General features: G+C 27.7%; 7 non-coding genes across 7 annotated transcripts; all 7 read left to right on the forward strand.

The window, feature by feature from the left end:
* The first annotated feature begins 1,649 nt into the window (after nt 1-1,649).
* On the forward strand, nt 1,650-3,458 carry NCU17362. Its single transcript, XR_898078.1, has one exon. It is a non-coding gene; the product is annotated as an 18S ribosomal RNA (ribosomal RNA).
* A 191-nt stretch (nt 3,459-3,649) lies between these two features.
* NCU17363 lies at nt 3,650-3,803 on the forward strand. The gene has a single exon (XR_898079.1). It is a non-coding gene; the product is annotated as a 5.8S ribosomal RNA (ribosomal RNA).
* A 90-nt stretch (nt 3,804-3,893) lies between these two features.
* NCU15769 lies at nt 3,894-7,129 on the forward strand. Its single transcript, XR_898080.1, has one exon. It is a non-coding gene; the product is annotated as a 28S ribosomal RNA (ribosomal RNA).
* Nucleotides 7,130-10,498: 3,369 nt separating this feature from the next.
* On the forward strand, nt 10,499-12,287 carry NCU15770. Its single transcript, XR_898081.1, has one exon. It is a non-coding gene; the product is annotated as an 18S ribosomal RNA (ribosomal RNA).
* Nucleotides 12,288-12,478: 191 nt separating this feature from the next.
* Nucleotides 12,479-12,632, forward strand: NCU15771. The gene has a single exon (XR_898082.1). It is a non-coding gene; the product is annotated as a 5.8S ribosomal RNA (ribosomal RNA).
* Nucleotides 12,633-12,681: 49 nt separating this feature from the next.
* NCU15772 lies at nt 12,682-15,959 on the forward strand. Its single transcript, XR_898083.1, has one exon. It is a non-coding gene; the product is annotated as a 28S ribosomal RNA (ribosomal RNA).
* A 3,365-nt stretch (nt 15,960-19,324) lies between these two features.
* NCU15773 lies at nt 19,325-21,114 on the forward strand. The gene has a single exon (XR_898084.1). It is a non-coding gene; the product is annotated as an 18S ribosomal RNA (ribosomal RNA).
* Nucleotides 21,115-21,168: the final 54 nt, after the last annotated feature.

Below are 21,168 nucleotides of genomic sequence, written 5' to 3' on the forward strand. Positions count from 1 at the left end.
TATAATAAGGGTAGAGGTTTTTTTTATAAATATAGGAAGAAGAAGGTATTTGGAGGCGACTAAGTCGATCAATTAGAATCTATACGGTTTTAAATGAATTGTTAGGGAAGGGTAGGTAAATAATTGATAGTAGGAAAGAAGAAAAAGAAGAAAAAAAGAAAAAAAAAAAGAAATTTTAAAAGTAGTAGAAGAAGAAGGGTAGTAGAATTTAGGGGGTATAAATAGTTAGTAGAATAGGTAGGGTATTAGGTAGTTTTAATTATATAGGTAAGGAAGATATATTGAGGTTAGTATATTAATAAAGAAGGTTGAATTAGTAAATATAAAAAGAAAAAGATAAAAGTAATATAAATACTTTTAATATAATTATAAAATATTGTAAATTATATTAAGGAAGATAAAAAGTAGTTAGTTTTTTATTTAGTAGAAATATAATTTAAGTAAACGTTATAGGGTAAGTATATTTACTTTATATAAGAAAAGCGCGGTTGAAGTTGAAAAGGTAAAAGAGGGAAAGGTAGTAAAGGGTAGTACTTATTGAGTATAAGGTAGGTAAGAACGACCGGGTAAGTAAGGAAGGTACAATCGACCTTTAGAAGCTAAAGTTTTGAAAAGGAAAATTGCGAGTAGGTAGTGCTTATTAAATATAGGGTAAATAAGAATTATAGGGTAAATATAATAGGTTTATATAAGAAAAGTAAAATTAAAGTTAAAAAGAAAAAAGTAGTAGGCGGGTAATATTTATTAAATATAGGGTAAGTAGGAATAATTGGGTAGGTAAGGAAGGTATAATTAATTTGACGAGGAAGGTATAGTTTTTATGAATTTAGAACGAGATTTTTAAAAAGGTACAACTTAATTAGGTAGTTGGGTAATTGTAAATTGATTTTTAAAATTTCTTATATTAGGGAATTTCGTAGGAATTAAAAAGTTATAATTTAAACTATTAGGCTATACTATCCTTAAATTTAAAGTTAAAAGGTATATAAGAAGGAGCGGCGGAGAGTAATAGGAAAGAGCGAATAATAAAATTATTCGGTCGTCCTTACCTCCGGCTCCTTCTTATAAATATAAATAAGGATATATAAAGCCTATTTTATTTAGAAGCTTTTTACGGGAGGACTATTCTAACTTATAGCCTAGGTACCTTCCTATAATAACTTGCAAAGGAAATTAAATTCCAATTTATAGAGCGTTATTATTATATAGCTTCTTATAGTTTACTAGGGAATTAATATTAATAGTACGAACTATTTCAATACCGTTTTAGTAAGGGTTCTACCTTTATTGGGCAGTATTTAAAAAGATCTTATAAACGCTAGAGAATACCTTATAAGCGCCGAGGGGTAGGCTTTATAAATAATTGGCCGTTAATTAAATTTATTTATAAGCCGCCGAGGGTATTAGTTAGTTAAGGAAGCCTTCGGGTAGAATTTTCTATATTAGGCCTCCTTTTGGAGTGTATAGGCGGTATACGAAAGGTATTCTATACTTTCCTATCCTTTTACCGACTATACTTTAAGGAATTTAAGAGGGGAAAGTAGATATATATTTCGAAGTAAATTCGGCCCTATTGTACGAACTTTAGACCGTTTACCTTTGTAATTTTGTAAATTTTTCTATTCGCTTACGAGTAGTTAGTTTTTTTAAGCGTACAATAGTTATTTAGTTAATTCTATTAGTAATTATATATTTATTTTAAAGATTAAATTATATATATTTAAATTTAAGTAATTAAATTACGAAATTGCGAATAGTTTATTAAATTAATTATAGTTTATTTAATAGTACTTTACTATATAGATAACTATAGTAATTCTAGAGTTAATATATATTAAAAACCCCGACTTCGGAAGGGGTATATTTATTAAATTAAAAATTAATACCCTTCGGGGCTAATTAGTAATTTATAATAATTTTTTAAATTGTATAGCTTTGCGTTGGTAATGGTTTATTTAAATTTCTGCCCTATTAATTTTCGATGGTTGGGTTTTGGTTAGTTATAGTAATAACGGGTAATAGAGGGTTAGGGTTCGACCCTAGAGAAGGAGTTTAAGAAACGGCTACTATATTTAAAGAAGGTAGTAGGTATATAAATTACCTAATCCCGATACGGGGAGGTAGTAATAATAAATATTAATATAGGGCTCTTTTGGGTTTTATAATTAGAATAAATATAATTTAAATCCTTTAACGAGGAATAATTAGAGGGTAAGTCTAGTATTAGTAGCCGTAGTAATTCTAATTCTAATAATATATATTAAAGTTATTAAGGTTAAAAAGTTCGTAGTTAAATTTTGGGTTTAGCCCGTCGGTCCGCCTTACCGCGTATATTAATTGGGTTGGGCCTTTTTTTCTAGAGAACCGTATGCCCTTTATTAAGTATATTAGGGAATTAGGATTTTTATTATAAATAAATTAAATTATTTAAAGAAGGCTTATACTTGAATATATTAGTATAGAATAATAAAATAGGATGTGTAGTTCTATTTTATTAATTTTTAGGACCGTTATAATAATTAATAGGGATAGTCGGGGGTATTAATATTTAATTATTAGAAGTGAAATTCTTAGATTTATTAAAGATTAATTATTATAAAAGTATTTACTAAGGATATTTTTATTAATTAGGAACGAAAATTAGGGGATTGAAGACGATTAGATACTATTATAATTTTAATTATAAATTATACCGATTAAGGATCGGACGGTATTATTTTTTAACCCGTTCGGCACCTTACAATAAATTAAAATATTTGGGCTCTTGGGGGAGTATAGTTGTAAGGTTAAAATTTAAAGAAATTGACGGAAGGGTACTATTAGGGGTGGAGCCTGCGGTTTAATTTGATTTAATATAGGGAAATTTACTAAGTCTAAATATAATAAGGATTAATAAATTGAGAGCTCTTTTTTAATTTTGTAGGTAGTAGTATATAGTTATTCTTAGTTAATAGAATAATTTATTTACTTAATTACAATAATAAACGAGACTTTAATTTATTAAATAGCCTATATTACTTTAGTAGTATATTAGCTTCTTAGAGGGATTATTAATTTAAACCAATAGAAGTTTGAGGTAATAATAGGTCTATAATACCTTTAGATATTTTGGGCCGTATACGCGTTATATTAATATAGTTAGCGAGTATTCTTTTAGCCGGAAGGTCCGGGTAATTTTATTAAATTGTATCGTATTAGGGATAAAGTATTACAATTATTACTCTTTAACGAAGAATCCCTAATAAGTGTAAATTATTAATTTATATTAATTACATCCCTACCCTTTATATATACCGCCCGTCGCTATTATTAATTGAATAGCTTAGTAAGGCTTCCGAATTAGCCTAGGGAAGTCGGTAATAACTACCTAAGGCCGGAAAATTATCTAAATTCAATTATTTAGAGGAAATAAAAGTCGTAATAAAGTCTCCATTAGTAAACTAGTAGAAGGATTATTATAAAATTATAAAACTCCTATAAACTATCGTAAATCTTACTTATACAATTACCTCGGCGTTAGTAATCCAGAAAAGCCTTCGGACCCTCCCGGATCTTCGGGTCTCCCGCTTATAGGAAGCTACCCGCCGGAGTATTAAAACTAAACTTTTAATATTTTATATCTCTTTAAATAAACTTTTAAATAAATTAAAACTTTTAATAACAAATCTCTTAATTCTAATATTAATAAAGAACGTAGCGAAATACAATAAGTAATATAAATTATAGAATTTAGTAAATTATTAAATCTTTAAACGTATATTACACTTACTAATATTCTAGTAAGTATATTTATTTAAACGTTATTTTAATTATTAAACTCTATTTACATTAGGGATTTACAATTATCTATAGTCCTTCAAAATTAATAGTAAGCTTACTAATTATACCGAATATAGTAATTTTATATTACTATAGTTATACAGCGGGTTCTTATTGTAAAACCCCCTATTTCTAAGATTGACCTCGGATTAGGTAGGAATACCTATTGAATTTAAATATATTAATAAGCAAAGGAAAAGAAACTAATAGGAATTACCTTAATAATAGCAAATAAAGTAGCAATAATTCAAATTTGAAATCTAATTTTAGCCTAAATTGTAATTTATAGAGGAAGCTTTTAGTAAAGCACCTTTTAAATCCCCTAGAATAGGGTACTATAGAGGGTAAGAGTCTTATATAGTTGGATGCTAATTTAATATAAAGCTCTTTCAATAAATTGAGTAATTTGGGAATACTATTTAAAATAGGAGGTAAATTTCTTCTAAAGTTAAATACCGGCTAGAGACTAATAGTATATAAGTAGAATAATTGAAAGATGAAAAGTATTTTAAAAAGAGGGTTAAATAGTATATAAAATTATTAAAAGGGAAGTATTTGTAATTAGACTTATACTATTCCAATTATCCGGTATTTTTACTAATATATTTAGGATAATTTAAACTAATATTAGTTTTAGTAGGGGGATAAAGGTCCGGAGAATATAACTCCTCTAAGAATATTATAGCCTTAAGTATAATGCCTTCGCCGGGACTAAGGTTCGTATATTTATAAGGATATTAGTATAATAGTTATTAATAACCTATTTTAAAATACAAATTAAAGAATTAAGGTTTTATACAAATATTTAAGTATAAAACCCGTACGTATAATAAAAGTGAATGTAGGTAAGAGTTTCGGTATATTATTAACCGATTTTAATATATTTAAATAGATTTAAATAAGAGTATTAAACTTTAGACCCGAAAGATAGTAAATTATACTTAGATAGGGTGAAGCTAGAGGAAATTTTAATAGAGGTTCGTAGCGGTTTTGACGTGCAAATTAATTATTAAATCTAAGTATAGGGGCGAAAAATTAATTGAATTATTTAGTAGTTAGTTATTACCGAAGTTTCCTTTAAGATAGTAGTATTATTCTTTAATTTTATAAGGTAAAGCAAATAATTAGGGATTTAGGGGCGCTTTTTAGCCTTTATTTATTCTTAAATTTTAAATATATAAGAAGCCTTTATTATTTAATTGAATATAAGTATTCGAATATACTAATACTAATAGGCTATTTTTAGTAAATAGAATTAGCGATATAGAATAAACCGAACGCGGGGTTAAAGTATTAGAGTAGACGTTTATTAAATACTATAAAAAGTATTAATATATTTTAATAGTAAGATAGTAGCTATAGAAGTTGGAATTTACTAAGGATTGTATAATAATTTACTTACTAAATATATTAGCTTTGAAAATAAATAGCGTTTAAGTATCCTACTTATACCCCGCCCTTAGGGTAGAAATAATGCCTTAAAGAGTAGGCGGTTGTAAAGGTTAGTAACGAAGCTTAGGGCGTAAGCCCGGATTGAATAGCCTCTAGTATAAATTTTAATAGTAATAGTAAATACTTTAATAAGAATTTGAAGGACCGAAGTAGGGAAAGGTTCTATATAAATAGTGGTTAGATATAAATTAGTTAATCCTAAACTATAGGGAAATTCCATTTTAAAGGGGCACTTATACCCTATATAGCGAAAGGGAAGCCGGTTAATATTCTAACACTTAAATATAAATTTTACGTAGCAACGTAATTGAATGTAAAAATAACGGCGGGGGCCCCGGGTAGAATTCTCTTTTCTTCTTAACGGTCTATTACTTTAAAAATAGTTTATTTAGAAATAGGGTTTAATAGCTAAAAGAGTCTAATACTTCTATTAGGTCTAATATATTTTTAATATCCCTTAAAAATCTACGGGAGGGAATAATTCTTATACTAGGTTGTACTTATAACTATAGTAGGTCTCTAAAGTGAATAGCCTTTAATTAATAGAATAATATAAATAAAGGAAGTTAGTAAAATAGATCTATAATTTTAGGAAAAGGATTAGTTCTAAGGGTTGGGTATATCGGGCTTTAGGTAAACGCCCTAGGAGTAGATTACTATTAATTAAGTAATTAGCCGGTAGCTTTCAATATCCGGATATAGAAGCCTTTAGTAGACTTCGGTCGTCCAGCGTATATTTAATAATTAATTTAGAATTAGTACGGATAAGGGGAATTTAATTATTTAATTAAAATATAGTATTGTAATAGCTAGAAAGTAGTATTAATGCAATATAATTTTTACTTAGTACTCTAAATATTAAAGTAAAGAAATTTAATTAAGTGCGGGTAAACAGCGGGAGTAACTATAATTTTCTTAAAGTAATTAAATACCTTATTATTTAATTAATAATACGTATAAATAAATTAACAAAATTCCTACTATCCCTATTTACTATTTAGCGAAATTATAATTAAGGGAACGGGTTTAGTAGAATTAGCGGGGAAAGAAGACTCTATTAAATTTAATTTTAATTTAATATTATAAAAAGATATAAGAGGTATAGAATAGGTAGGAGCTTTAGCGCCGGTAAAATACTACTATTCCTATTGTTTTTTTACTTATTTAATTAAGCGGGGTTAGATTTTCGTCCAACTTCTAATTTTAAGGTCCTTCGCGGGCCGACCCGGGTTAAAAATATTATTAGGTAGAGAATTTAACTAAGGCGGTATATTTATTAAACTATAATATAGGTATCCTAAGGGGGGCTTATAGAGAATAGAAATTTCTAGTAGAATAAAAGGGTAAAAGTCCCCTTAATTTTAATTTTTAATATAAATACAAACTATAAAAGTATAGCCTATTAATCCTTTAGTCCTTTGAAATTTAAGGTTAAAGGTATTAGAAAAATTACTATAGGGATAATTAGTTTGTAGCAGTTAAGTATTTATAGCAATATTACTTTTTAATCCTTCAATATTAGTTCTTCCTATTATATTAAAGTAGAATTCAATAAGCATTAGATTATTTACTTATTAATAGGGAATATAAATTGGATTTAGACTATTATAAGATAGATTAATTTTACTTTACTAATAACTTTATTACAATAATAATTAAATTTAGTATAAAAAGAACCGCTTATTTAAATAATTAGTTTTTACAGTTATCCGACCGGGTAATACTATAATACTACTATTTGCTAGATAATAGCTGAACGCCTCTAAATTAGAATCTATATTAGAATACAATAATACTTCTAGTATATTGTAAATGTATAAAAATAGGCTCTAGCTTCGTATTTTAATAAGTAATTCCTTTATTAGTTTTAAAGTAGTTAGCGGTAATTTACGTATTATAATTTTAATATACGTTAAATCAAATCCTTTACAAACAATTTAAATATGCGAAAGGGTCTTATAAATAGTAGAATAACCTTATTATTATAATTTATTAAGGGTAAACCCTCCTTTGCCTAAATTTCCTAATAAAAGGGTCTATTTAATAAGTAAGTATTTATTAGGGGGTTCCCCCGAAATTTAATTACTAAAACTTAAGAGGGCGAAAACGCTTTACTAGAGGGAAAGTATAGAATAAATAGGGATAAGAAGGGGACTTAATTAAATTTAATATTTCCTAGGTTTAAATAATATTACTTTAGGGGTGCGGGCAGGCCGGGTATAAGGGGTCTACCGTACTAGCAACTAACTTATAGAAAGTTTAGTAATTATATATAGTATATATTTAGGGAAGTATCGATTAACGTAGTATATATAGGTATAGTTAGGCCGGGCCTTTACAAATCTTAATAATTATAATAAGTAGAGTAAATAAAAACGACCGACTAAGTAGCGGCGGGGTAGGAGCGATTAAGTAAGTAAATAATTTTTAAATAAATTTATAATTCTAAATAAGTAAATATATTTATAATTGGGTTGGATGTAGCGCTAGGTAAGTAAATACATTCGAATTATATAAGGTAGCGTAAAGAAAAGAGGGTAGGTAAGTGCGTTTAAACGGGTTAAGTATATAGGGTAGGTAGGTGCGTTTAAGTATAGAATTTTTATATAAATAGTAGCTATATTAGGAAGGTAAGGGCGAAGGCCTATATAGGGTAGGTAAAAAGAACCGAAAGGTTTAAGGGGGCTAAAGGGTTACTTTCTAATTCCTATTAGAAGGGGCTTATTAAAGGAAAGGGTAGGGTAGTAGTAGGAGGGGGTAAATAAATAAAGAAGCTATATAATTAAATAAAAGTATTTGTAGCCTTTTTATTAGAAGATGTAGTAGGGTAGGTAGGAAAAGGTTATATAAGATTATATTTTTATATAAAATAAAAGTATAAAGGGGGAGGTTATTTTTTTAATTTCTAAGTAAGCAAGGCGGTAGGTAGGCTATTTGGACTAAGAATAATTTAATCTTTAGGGGGGGAGCGAAAATTTCTTTCTTCTTTTTCTTTTCCTTTTTTATTTATTTATTTTTTTTCTTTCTTTTTTTTCTCCTCCCTCTTTCTTCTTCCTACTTTTATCCTCTTTATTACTCTTCCTCCTCCCTTTCCTTTCCTCTCCGTCTTCCTTCGTTTTAGTCCTTTTTTTCTTTTCTCTTCCTTTTTCTTTTTTCTTTTTAGCTTTTAACTTCTTTTTAAAGCTTTCCTCTCTTAATATTTCTTTCCTTATACCTCCAAACCCCCCTCCGTTCCCTTCTTTTATATTATATCTATATAAAGATAAAAAAGTAATATAATTAATATGTAAATAAAATAAAGAAGGTTCTTATTCTTCTTTTCTTTGTTTTTTTTTTTTTTTTTTTTTTTTTTTTTTTTTTTTTTTTTTTTTTTTATATATATTTTTCTTACTTTCCTTCTACCTTTTTACTTTTATAATATCTTGCCCCCTTAGTAAGCTTCTTCCTTTCTTTTTCTTTTTATTCTTCTTTTCGTCCTCTTATTCTACTTCTAAATTTTTATTAGGTAAGGGCGTTTATAAAGTAAATAAATACTTTTAAAGTAGTAGGAGCTGGATTATAATAAGGGTAGAGGTTTTTTTTATAAATATAGGAAGAAGAAGGTATTCGGAGGCGATTAAATCGATTAATTAGAATTTATACAGTTTTGAATGAATTGTTAGGGAAGGGTAGGTAAATAATTAATAGTAGGAAAGAAGAAAAAGAAGAAAAAAAGAAAAAAAAAAAAGAAATTTTAAAAATAGTAGAAGAAGAAGGGTAGTAGAATTTAGGGGGTATAAATAATTAGTAGAGTAAGTAGGGTATTAGGTAGCTTTAGTTATATAGGTAGGGAGGATATATTGAGGTTAATATATTAATAAAGAAGGTTAAATTAATAAATATAAAAAGAAAAAAATAAAAGTAATATAAATACTTTTAGTATAATTATAAAATATTATAAATTATATTAGGGAAGATAAAAAGTAATTAGCTTTTTACTTAGTAGAAATATAGTTTGAGTAGACGTTGTAGGGTAAATATATTTACTTTATATAAGAAAGGTACGGCCGAAGTTAAAAAGGTAAAAGAGGGAAAAATAGTAAAGGGTAGTACTTACTAAGTATAAGGTAAATAAGAATAACCGGGTAGGTAAAGAAGGCGTAATTAACCTTTGGAAACTGAAGTTTTGAAAAGGAAAATTACGAATAGGTAGTACTTATTAAGTATAGGGTAGGTAAGAATTATAAGGTAGGTACGATGGGCTTATATAAGAAAGGTAAAATTAAAATTAAAAAGAAAAAAGTAGTAGGCGGGTAGTATTTACCGAATATAGGGTAAATAGGAATAATCGGGTAAGTAAGGAAGGTATAATTAATTTAACGAGGAAGGTGTGGTTTTTATAAATTTAAAGCGAAATTCTTAAGAAGGTACGATTTAATTAGGTAATTAAGTAGCTGTAAATCGATTTTTAAAATTTCCTATATTAGGGAATTTTGCGGGAGTTAAAAAATTATAATTTAGACTATTAGGCTATATTATTCCTAAATTCGAAGTTAGAGGGTATATAAGAAGGAGTAGTAGAGAATAATAGGAAAGAGCGAGTAGTAAGATTATTCGGTCGTCCTTACTTCTAGCTCCTTCTTATAAGTATAAATAAAAATATATAGGGCCTACTCTATTTAAAAGCCTTCTATAGGAGGGCTACTCTAATTTATAATTTAAATACTTTCCTATAGTAACTTACAAAGGAAATTAAATTCTAATTTATAGAGCGTTGTTATTACGTAACTCCCTATAGTTTGCCGGGGAATTAATATTAATAGTACGAACTACCTTAGTACTATTTTAATAAGGGCTCTACCTTTACCGGACGGTATTTAAAAAGATTTTATAAGTACTAAGGAGTACCCTATAAGTACCGAGGGGTGGGTTTTATAAATAATTGGCCGTTAGTTAAATTTATTTATAAGCTACCGGGGGTATTAATTAATTAGGGAAGCCTTCGGGTAGAACCTTCTATATTAGGCCTCCTTTTAGGGCGTATAAATAGTATACGAGAGGTATTTTACACTTTCCTATCCTCCTACCGACTGCGTTTTAAAGAATTTAAGAGGGGAAAGTAAATATATATTTCGAGGTAAGTTCGGCCCTACCGTATAAGCTTCGGACTACTTACCTTCGTAATTTTATAAATTCTTCCGTTCATTTACGAACGGTTAGCCTTTTTAAGCGTACGATAGTTATTTAATTAATTCTATTAGTAATTATATACTTATTTTAAAGATTAAATTATATATATTTAAATTTAAGTAATTAAACTACGAAATTACGAATAATTTATTAAATTAGTTATAGTTTATTTAATAGTACCTTACTATATAGATAACTATAGTAATTCTAGAGTTAATATATATTAAAAACCCTAATTTCGGAAGGGGTATATTTATTAAATTAAAAACTAATACCCTTCGGAACTAACTAGTAATTTATAATAATTTCTCGAATTATATAACTTTATACTAGCGATAGTTTATTTAAATTTCTACTTTATTAATTTTCGACGGCTAGGTTTTAGTTAACTATAATAATAATAGGTAATAGAGGGTTAGGGCTCGACCCCGGAGAAGGAGCTTAAGAAACGGCTACTATATTTAAGGAAGGTAGTAAGCGTATAAATTACTTAATCTCGACATAGGGAGGTAGTAATAATAAATATTAATATAGGGTTCTTTTGGGTTTTGTAATTAGAATAAATATAATTTAAATCCCTTAATAAAGAATAATTGGAGGGTAAATCTAGTATTAGTAGCCGTAGTAATTCTAATTCTAATAACGTATATTAAAATTATTAAAGTTAAAAAGTTCGTAGTTAAACCTTAGGCTTAGTCCGTCGGTCCGCCTTACTACATACATTAATTGGGTCGGGCCTTTTTTCTTAGAGAACCGTATACCCTTTACTAGGTATATTGGGGAATTAGGACTTTTATTATAAATAAATTAAATCGCTCAAAGAAGGCTTATATTCGAATGTACTAGTATAGAATAATAGAATAGGACGTATAGTTCTATTTTATTAGTTTCTAGGACCGCTATAATAATTAATAGGGATAGTCGGGGGTATTAGTATTTAATTGTTAGAGGTGAAATTCTTGGATTTATTAAAGATTAATTATTGTAAAAGTATTTACTAAGGATATTTTTATTAATTAGGAATAAAAGTTAGGGGATCGAAGATAATTAGATACTATTATAATTTTAATTATAAATTATACTAATTAAGGATCGGACAATATTATTTTTTAACCTATTCGGCACTTTATAATAAATTAAAATATTTAGGCTCTTGGGGGAGTATAGTCGTAAGGTTAAAATTTAAAAAAATTGACGGAAGGGTACTACTAGGGGTAGAGCCTGCGGTTTAATTTAATTCAATACAGGGAAATTCACTAAGTCCAGATATAATAAAGATTAATAGATTGAGAGCTCTTTTTTAATTTTGTAAGTAGTAGTATATAACCGTTCTTAGTTAATAGAGTAATTTATCTATTTAATTATAATAATAAATGAAACTTTAATTTACTAAATAGCCTATATTATTTTAGTAGTACATTAGTTTTTTAGAGGGATTATCGGCTTAAGCCAATAAAAATTTAAAGTAATAATAGGTCTATAATACCCTTAAATATTCTAGGCTGTACGTACACTATACTAATATAGCTAGCGAATACTCCCTTAGCCGGAAGGTCCGAGTAATTTTATTAAATTGTATTATACTAGGGATAGAATATTATAATTATTACTCTTCAATAAGGAATCCCTAGTAAATATAAATTATTAATTTGTATTAATTACATCCTTACTCTTTATATATACCGCCCGTTATTACTACTAATTAAATAGTTTAATAAAACTTCCGGACTAACCTAAAGAAGTCGGTAATAACTACCCAAGGCCGGAAAGCTATTTAAACTCAATTATTTAAAGGAAGTAAAAATCGTAATAAGGTTTCCGTTAGTAAATTAGCGGAAAGATTATTATAGAATTATAAAACTCTTATAAACTATTATAAATCTTACCTATACAGTTACTTTAATATTAGCGGTCTAGAAAGGCCTTCAGGCCCTCCCGGATCCTCGGGTTTCCCGTTTGTAGGAGGCTGCCCGCCGGAATACCGAAACTAAATTCTTAATATTTTATATTTCTCTAAGTAAATTTTTAAATAAGTTAAAACTTTCAATAACAGATCTCTTAATTCTAACATCGATAAAGAACGTAGCGAAATACAATAAGTAATATAAATTATAGAATTTAATAAATTATCGAATTTTTAAACGTACATTACACTCACTAATATTCTAATAAATATACCTATTCGAACGTTATTTTAATTATTAAACTCTATTTATATTAGGGATTTACAATTATCTACAATCCTTTAAAATTAATAGCGGATTCGTTAGTTATACTAAGCATAATAATTCTATATCGCTATAGTCGTACAGCGGGTTCTTACTATAAAACCCCCTATTTCTAAAATTAACCTCGGATTAAATAGGAATACCCACTAAATTTAAACATATTAATAAGTAGAGGAAAAGAAACTAATAGGGATTACCCTAATAATAGCGAGTAAAGTAGTAATAATTTAAATTTAAAATCTAACTTCGGCTTGAATTATAATTTATAGAGGAAGCTTTTAGTAAAGCACCTTCTAAATTCCTTAGAATAAAGTACTATAGAAGGTAAGAGCCCTATATAGTCGGATGCCGATTTAATATAAAGCTCCTTCAACGAATTAAGTAGTTTAAGAATATTATTTAAAATAGGAGGTAAATTTCTTCTAAAATTAAATACCGGTTAGAAACTAATAGCATATAAGTAGAATAATCGAAAGATGAAAAGTACTTTGAAAAAAGGGTTAAATAGTATATAAAATTATTAAAAGGGAAGCGTTTATAATTAAATTTACACTATTCCAATTATTTAATATTTTTACTAATATATTTAAGACGGCTTAAACTAATATTAATTTTAATAGGGGGATAAAGGTCCGGGGAATATAGTTCCTCCGGGAGTATTATAACCCCGGGCGTAATGCCTTCGCCGGGACCGAAATTCGCGTATTTATAAAGATACTAATATAATAGTTATTAACGACCCGTCTTAAAATATAGACTAAAGAATTAAAGTTTTATACGAATATTTAGGTATAAAACCTATATACGTAATAAAAGTAAATATAAGTAAAAGCTTCAGTATATTATTAACTAATTTTAATATATTTAGATGGATTTGAATAAGAATATTAAACTTTAAATTTAAAAAATAGTAAATTATATTTGGATAGGGTGAAGTTAGAGGAAACTTTAGTAGAGGTTCGTAGCGGTTCTAACGTATAAATCGATTATTAAATTTAAGTATAGGGGCGAAAAATTAATCGAATTATTTAGTAGTTAGTTACCGCCGAAGTTTCCCTTAGGATAGTAATATTATTCTTTAGTTTTATAAAGTAAAGCGAATAATTAGGGATTCGGGGGCACTTTTTAACCTTTATCCATTTTTAAACTTTAAATATATAAGAAACCTTTATTATTTAATTAAATATAGGTATTCGAATATATTAATATTAGTAGGCTATTTTTAGTAAGTAGAATTAATAATACAGAATAAACTAAATATAGGGTTAAAGTACCGGAGTAGACGCTTATTAAATACTATAAAAGGCGTTAATATATTTTAATAGTAGGACGGTAATTATAAAAATTAGAATTTACTAAGGATTATATAATAACTTACTTACCGAATATATTAGCTTTGAAAATAAATAGTACTTAAGCGTCCTACTTATACCCCGCCCTTAGGGTAGAAACGATACTTTAAGGAATAAGTAGCCGTAGAGGTTAGTAATGAAGCTTAGGGCGTAAGCCTAGGTTGAACGGCCTCTAATATAGATTTTAATAATAGTAATAAATATTTTAATAAGAATTTGAAGGATCGAAGTAGGGAAAGGTTCTATATAAATAGTAGTTAGATATAAGTTAATTAATTTTAAATTATAAGGAAGTTCCGTTTTAAAGGGGCATTTGTACTTTATATAGCGAAAGGGAAGCCGGTTAATATTCTAGTACTTAAATATAAATTTTATACGGTAATACAATTAAATACGGAGATAATAGTGGGGGCCCCGGGTAGAATTCTCTTTTCTTCTTAATAATCTATTACTTTAAAAATAGTTTATTTGGAGATAGGGTTTAATAGTTGGAAGAGCCCGATATTTTTATTAAATCCGGTACACTTTTAATATCCCTTAAAAATCTATAGGAGGGAATAATTCTTATACTAAGTTGTACTTATAATTATAGTAGGTCTCTAAAGTGAATAGCCTCTAGTTAATAGAATAATATAAATAAGGGAAATTAGTAAAATAGATCTATAATTTCGGGAAAAGGATTAACTCTAAGGGTTAAGTACGTTAGGCTTTAAGTAAACGCCCTAAAAATAGATTACTACTAATTAGGCAACCGGCTAGCGGCTTTCAATATCCGGGTATAAAAGCCTTTAATAAACTTCGGTCGTCTAATATATATTTAATAATTAATTTAGAATTGGTATAGATAGGGGGAATTTAATTATTTAATTAAAATATAGTATTACGATAGTTAGAAAGTAGTATTAATATAATATAATTTTTATTTAGTATTCTAAATATTAAAGTAAAGAAATTTAATTAAGTGCGGGTAAACGGCGGGAGTAACTATAATTCTCTTAAGGTAGTTAAATGCTTCGTTATTTAATTAGTAATATATATAAATAGATTAATAAAATTCCTACTATTCTTATTTATTATTTAGCGAAATTATAGTTAAAGGAACGGGCTTGGTAGAATTAGCGGAGAAAGAAGACCCTATTAAATTTAATTCTAGTTTAATATTGTAAAAAAATATAAGAGGTGTAGAATAGGTAGGAACTTCGGTGTTGGTAAAATACTACTACTCTTATTATTTTTTTATTTATTTAATTAAATAAGGTTAGATTTTCGTCCAACTTTTAGTTTTAAAGTCCTTTGCGGGCCAATCCGGGTTGAAGATATTATTAGGTAGGGAATTTGGCTAAGGCGGTATATTTATTAAATTATAATATAAGTATCCTAAAGGGGGCTTATAGAGAATAGAAATCTCTAGTAGAATAAAAGGGTAAAAGTCCCTTTAATTTTAATTTTTAGTATAAATACAAATTATAAAAGTATAGCCTATTAATCTTTTAGTCCCTCGAAATTTGAGGTTAGAAGTACCAAAAAAGTTACTATAGGGATAATTAGCTTGTAGCGGCTAAGCGTTTATAATAATATTGCTTTTTAATCCTTCAATATCGGCTCTTCTTATTATATTGAAATAGAATTCGGTAAGTATTGGATTGTTCACCTACTAATAGGGAATATAAGTTAGGTTTAGATTATTATAAAATAAATTAGTTTTACCCTATTAATAACTTTATTATAATAATAATTGAGTTTAGTATAAAAGGAACTACTTATTTAAATAATTAGTTTTTGTAGTTATTCGACCGGGTAGTACTGTAACGCTACTATTTACTAGATAATAGCTAAACGTTTTTAAATTAAAATCTATATTAGAATACGATAATACTTCTAATATATTATAGATATATAAGAATAAGCTCCGGCCTCGTATTTTAATAAGCGATTCCTCTATTGGCTTTGAAGTAGCTAATAGTAATTTGCGTATTGTAATTTTAATACGCGCTAGATTAAATCCTTTATAAATAATTTAAATATACGAAAGGGTCCTATAAATAGTAGAATAATTTTATTATTACAATTTACTAAGGGTAAGCCTTCCTTCGCCTAAATTTCCTAGTAGAAGGGTCCGTTTAATAAATAGGTATTTATTAGGGGGTCCCTTTGAAATTTAATTACTAAAATCTAAAAGGGTGAAAGCGCTTTATTAGAAGGAAAGTATAGGGTAAGTAGGGATAGGAAGGGGATTTAGTTAAATTTAATATCTCCTAAGTTTGGACGATATTACCTTAGGGGTGCGGGCGGGTTGAATATAAAGGGTTTACTATATTAGTAGTTAATTTATAGAAAGTTTAATAGTTATATATAGTATATATTTAGGGAAGTGTCGATTAGCGTAGTATATATAGGTACGGCCAGGCCGGGCCTTTATAAATTTTGGTAATTATAATAAATAGAGTAAGTAAAAGCAACCGACCGAGTAACGGCGGGGTAGGAGTAACCGGGTAGGCGAGTAATTTTTAAATAAATTTATAATTCTAGATAAGTAAATGTATTTACGACTAGGTTAGGTACGGCGTTAAATAAGTAAATATATTCGAATTATATAAAGTAGTATAGAGAAGAGAGGGTAGGTAAGTACGTTTGGGTGGGTTAGGTATATAGGGTAAGTAAGTGCATTTAAATATAGAATTTTTATATAAATAGTAATTGTATTAGGAAGGTAAGGGCGAGGGTTTATATAGGGTAGGTAAGAAGGACCGAAAGGTTTAGGGGGGCTAAGGGGTTGTTTTTTAGCTCCTATTAGGAGGGGCTTATTAAAAGAAAGGGTAGGGTAATAGTAGGAGGGGGTAAATAAATAAAGAAGCTATGTAGTTGAATAAAGGTATTTATAATTTTTTTATTAAAAAATATAATAGGGTAAGTAAGAAAAGATTATATAGGATTGTATTTTTATATAAAGTAAAGGTATAAAGGGGGAAACTATCTTTTTAATTTCTAGGTAGGCGAGGCGGTAGGTAGGCTATTTAAGCTAGAAATAGTTTAGTCTTTAGGGGGGGAGCGAAAATTTCTTTCTTCTTTTTCTTTTCCTTTTTTATTTATTTATTTTTTTTCTTTCTTCTTTTTCTCCTCCCTCTTTCTTCTTCCTACTTTTATCCTCTTTATTACTCTTCCTCCTCCCTTTCCTTTCCTCTCCGTCTTCCTTCGTTTTAGTCCTTTTTTTCTTTTCTCTTCCTTTTTCTTTTTTCTTTTTAACTTTTAACCTCTTTTTAGGGCTTTCCTCTCTTAATATTTCTTTCCTTATACCTCCAAACCCCCTTCCGTTCCCTTCTTTTATATTATATTTATATAAGGATAAAAAAGTAATATAATTAATATATAAATAAAATAAAGAAGGTTCTTATTCTTCTTTTCTTTATTTTTTTTTTTTTTTTTTTTTTTTTTTTTTTTTTTTTTTTTTTTTTATATATATTTTTCTTACTTTCCTTCTACCTTTTTACTTTTATAATATCTTGCCCCCTTAGTAAGCTTCTTCCTTTCTTTTTCTTTTTATTCTTCTTTTCATCCTTTTATTCTACTTCTAAATCTTTATTAAGTAAGGGCGTTTATAAAGTAAATAAATACTTTTAGAGTAGTAGGAGCTGGATTATAATAAGGGTAGAGGTTTTTTTTATAAATATAGGAAGAAGAAGGTATTCGGAGGCGATTAAGTTAATTAATTAGAATTTATATAGTCTTGAATGAATTATTAGGGAAGGGTAGGTAAATAATTGATAGTAGGAAAGAAGAAAAAGAAGAAAAAAAGAAAAAAAAAAAAGAAATTTTGAAAGTAGTAGAAGAAGAAGGGTAGTAGAATTTAGGGGGTATAAATAGTTAGTAGAGTAAGTAGGGTATTAGGTAGTTTTAGTTGTATAGGTAGGGAGGATATATTGAAGTTAATATATTAATAAAGAAGGTTAAATTAATAAATATAAAAAGAAAAAGATAAGAGTAATATAAATATTTTTAGTATAGTTATAAAATATTATAAATTATATTAGGGAAGATAAAAAGTAGTTAATTTTTTACTTAGTAGAAACGTAATTTGAGTAGACGCTATAGGGTAGGTACATTTACTTTATATAAGAAAGGCGTAGTTGAGGTTAAAAAGGTAAAAGAGGAAAAGGTAGTAAAGGGTAGTATTTATTGAGTATAGGGTAGGTAAGAACGATTGGGTAGGTAAGGAAGGCGTAATCGACCTTTAGAAGCCGAAATTTTAAAAAGGAAAATTGTAAGTAGGTAGTATTTATTAAGTATAGGGTAAGTAAGAATTATAGGGTAGGTACAATAGGCCTATATAAAAAAGGTAAGATTAAAATTAAAAAGAAAAAAGTAATAGATAGGTAATACCTATTAAGTGTAGGGTAGGTAGGAATAATTAGGTAAGTAAAGAAGGTATAATTAATTTAATAAGGAAAGTATAGTCTTTATAAATTTGGAACGAGATTCTTAAGAAGGTACAACCTAATTGGGTAGTTAGGTAGCTATAAATTAATTTTTAAAATTTCTTATACTAAGGAATTTCGTAGGAATTAAAAAATTGCGGTTTAGACTATTGGGCCGTACTGTCCTTAGATTCGAGGTTAGAGGATATATAAAAAGGAGTAGCGGAGAGTAATAGGAAAGAGCGAATAGTAAAATTATTTGGTTGTCCCTACCTCTAACTCCTTTTTATAGGTATAAGTAAGGATATATAGGGCCTACTCTATTTAGAAGCCTTCTACGGGAGGGTTATTCTAGTTTATAATTTAGGTACTTTCTTATAGTAACTTATAAAGGAAATTAAATTCTAATTTATAGAGTATTATTATTATATAGTTTCCTATAATTTACTAGGGAGTTAATATTAATAGTATAAACTATTTTAGTACTATTTTAGTAAGGGTTCTACTTTTACTGGGTAGTATTTAAGAAGATCCTATAAGTATTAGGGAGTACCCTATAAGCGCTAAAGGGTAAGCTTTATAAATAATTAATTATTAATTAAATTTATTTATAAGCCGCCGGGGGTACTAACTAATTAAGGAAGCCTTTAAATAGAATTTTCTATATTAAGCTTCCTTTTAGAATATATAAGCGGTATACGAAAAGTATTTTATACTTTCCTATCCTCTTACCGATTATATTTTAAGGAATTTAGGAGGGGAAAATAAATATATATTTTAAAGTAAGTTCGGCCTTGCTGTACGAACTTCGGACCGCCTACTTTTATAACTTTATAAATTTTTCCGCTCGCTTACGAACGGTTAGCCTTTCTAAGCGTATAATAGTTATTTGGTTAATTCTACTAATAGTTATATATTTATTTTAAAAATTAAATTATATATATTTAAATTTAAGTAATTAAACCGCAAAACTACAAATAGCTTATTAAATTAATTATAATTTATTTAATAGTACTTTACTATATAGATAACTATAGTAATTCTAGAGCTAATATATGCTAAAAACCCCGACTTCGGAAGGGGTGTATTTATTAAATTAAAAACCAATACCCTTCGGGGCTAACTAGTAATTTATAATAATTTTTCGAATCGTATAGCCTTATATTAGTAATAGTTTATTTAAATTTCTACCTTATTAATTTTCGACGGCTAGGTCTTAGCCAATTATAGTAATAATAGGTAACGGAGGGTTAGGGCTCAACCCCGGAGAAGGAGTTTGAAAAATAGTTATTATATTTAAGGAAGGTAGTAGGCGTATAAATTACCTAATTCCGATATAGGGAGGTAGTAATAATAAATATTAATATAAAGCTCTTTTAAGTCTTATAATTAAAATAAATATAATTTAAATCCCTTAACGAAGAATAATTAGAGGGCAAGTCTAGTGCCAGCAGCTACAGTAATTCCAATTCCAATAGCATATATTAAAATTATTAAAGTTAAAAAACTCGTAATTAAACCTTAGGCTCGGCCCGTCAGTCCGCCTCACCGCATATATTAATTAGGTTGGGCCTTTTTTCCTAGAGAATTATATACCCTTTACTAAATATATTAGGGAACTAGGACTTTTACTATAAATAAATTAGATTGCTTAAAGAAGGCCTATATTCGAATATACTAATATAGAATAATAGAATAGAACGTATAGTTCTATTTTATTAATTTCTAGGACCGTTATAATAATTAATAGGGATAATCGGGGGTATTAATATTTAATTATTAAAGGTAAAATTCTTAAATTTATTAAAGACTAACTATTGCAAAAGTATTTACTAAGGATATTTTTATTAATTAGGAACGAAAATTAGGGGATCGAAGACGATTAGATACCATTATAATCTTAACTATAAACTATACCAATTAGAGATCGGATAGTATTATTTTTTAACCCGTTCGGCACCTTACAATAAATCAAAATATTTAGGCTCCTAGGGGAATATAATTGCAAAACTAAAACTTAAAGAAATTAATAGAAGGGTACTACTAAGGGTAGAGCCTACGGCTTAATTTGACTTAATATAGGGAAACTTACTAAATCCAAATATAATAAGGATTAATAAATTAAAAGCTCTTTCTTAATTTCGTAGGTAATAATATATAGCCGTTCTTAATTAATAGAATAATTTATCTACTTAATTACAATAACGAATAAAACCTTAACCTATTAAATAACTTATATTACTTTAATAGTACGCTAGCTTCTTAAAGGGACTATCGGTTTAAACCGATAGAAGTTTAAAGTAATAATAAATCTATAATACCCTTAAATATTCTAAGCCGTACATATACTATACTAATATAACCAGCGAATACTCCCTTAGCCGGAAGGTCCGGGTAATTTTATTAAATTATATTATATTAGGGATAGAATATTATAATTATTACTCTTTAATAAAGAATCCCTAATAAGCGCAAATTATTAACTTATATTAATTACGTCCCTACCCTTTATATACACCACCTATTACTATTACCAATTAAATAGCTTAATAAAGCTTCCGGATTAGCTTAAGGAGGTTAGTAATAATTACCTAAGGCCGGAAAGCTATCTAAATTCAGTTATTTAGAGGAAGTAAAAATCGTAATAAAGTTTCCGTTAGTAAATTAGTAGAAGGATTATTATAGAATTATAAAACTCCTATAAACTATCGCGAATCTTACTTATATAGTTGCTTC

Source organism: Neurospora crassa (assembly GCF_000182925.2).
Source record: "Neurospora crassa OR74A unplaced genomic scaffold supercont12.9, whole genome shotgun sequence".
Lineage (NCBI taxonomy): Eukaryota > Fungi > Ascomycota > Sordariomycetes > Sordariales > Sordariaceae > Neurospora > Neurospora crassa.